Source organism: Poecilia reticulata, unplaced genomic scaffold (assembly GCF_000633615.1).
Source record: "Poecilia reticulata strain Guanapo unplaced genomic scaffold, Guppy_female_1.0+MT scaffold_266, whole genome shotgun sequence".
NCBI classification, from domain to species: domain Eukaryota; kingdom Metazoa; phylum Chordata; class Actinopteri; order Cyprinodontiformes; family Poeciliidae; genus Poecilia; species Poecilia reticulata.
Window position 1 is genome coordinate 1 of NW_007615048.1, and position 1,438 is coordinate 1,438.

Here is a 1,438-nt window from a genome sequence, read left to right on the forward strand (position 1 = left end):
ATATATAGTTGTCTGTATATATATATATACAGACAACTGTTGGAACAGAGCACACAGGTTATGCTACAGCAGGGTTGGGGGAGAGGAGAGGAGGGAGTGGTTGAGCAAACCTCCATCGATCAGAGAGAAGGAGAGAGAGAGGCAGGACAAGCAGCTCCACTCTGCGTGTTCAGCCCTCCGGACTCCTTCCTCCTCCTCCTCCTCCTCCTCCTCCTCTCATCCTCCTCCCGTGGCTCTCTGCCTGCTGATGCTTACTGGAGGTGAAGCTGCGCTTCTCTTGCGTTCATCCCGGTAAATTCATCCCGGATCGACCTCAGTTCTTCCTCCTTGTTTTTTTCTTTATTTGCATTTTTGACCTGCCGTCTCTGATGACAGCGCAGGTGATCAGTTGTTACCAGACAAACCCTGAGTGAGACGGAGGGATTCAGACCCAGAAGAGTCCACGGGAACACGGGGAGGGAAGCTGCAACTTCTCGGGATTGTGTCCGCCGCTCGGAACTCAGATTCTATCGGCACCGGTAAGGGCGGATTGTGCGCAGCCTGCCGCAACAAAGCAATATCTCTCTCTCTCTTTCTTTCTCTCTCTCTCTCTCTCTTTCTCTCTCTCTTTCTCTCTCTCTTTCTCTCTGTGTCCCGGACCACCGCAGCGCGCGCCGCAGGAGAACACGCGCCCCTGCCCGGATGTTCTCCTGTCGTTGTGTTTACGTCGCGTGCTGCTCCAGGTGAAAGGTTGTCACGAGAGACATCCGCAGCGCGTGACACACCAGTGAAGTGTTGCATCCGGGTGCTCGTTGAGCAAATGGTGTTTGTTTCCAGAGAGCTTGGTGCTTTAAGTGCTCGTCTAATTGCCCCGCTGTTGTGTTTTAGTGCCCCGTTGAAAGGCAGAAAGATCTGGAAGTTTGGAAAGTAAATTCACTTTGAACACCTGCCGGGACTGACGCGCGTCTCCTGTTTTCTGATTGGACAGAAGGTTATTGTTACTGTGGCGTGGACACAACCGGTGTTTTCATTATGAGCAGATTGATGTTTATGTCATCTCAAAACGTCGTAAAACCCCACAAATGTTTTGAAAAAAAAAAAAGTCACGAATCTAATTGATTGAATTAAGTCTGAAGCTGAAATAATCGAGGGTCAAAGGTGACGACAAGGTCTGCAGGGAGACAGATTCACTGCAATCCCTCACACCAAACATGCATGTGGTGACAGTAGAGAGGAGCAGTGGCGGAGCCAGAGGGGGGGCCAGGGGGGCCAGTGCCCCCCCTGTCATCTGATTGGCCCCCCTAGTGGCCCCCCCAGATGATTGACATGTATCAGCACCAGGTTATTCCTGTACATTATTTGGAATCATTCTAAGCCAACCTAATATCTAAAGAAGAAAAACAATAATAAATATATCAAAAGAAAATGTATAAAACTTTATATAAGTCCATGTGATGAC

The 1,438-nt window shown here is 49.5% G+C and overlaps 1 protein-coding gene across 1 annotated transcript in view; it reads left to right on the forward strand.

Annotated features, from left to right (window-relative positions):
• The first annotated feature begins 138 nt into the window (after positions 1-138).
• Positions 139-1,438, forward strand: part of LOC103460628 (delta-type opioid receptor) — an 86,835-nt gene continuing 85,535 nt past the window's right edge. Inside the window, exon 1 of the mRNA XM_008402882.2 lies at positions 139-518. The gene's annotated coding sequence lies outside the window, so the exon portion shown is untranslated. The remainder of the gene's footprint in view (positions 519-1,438) is intronic.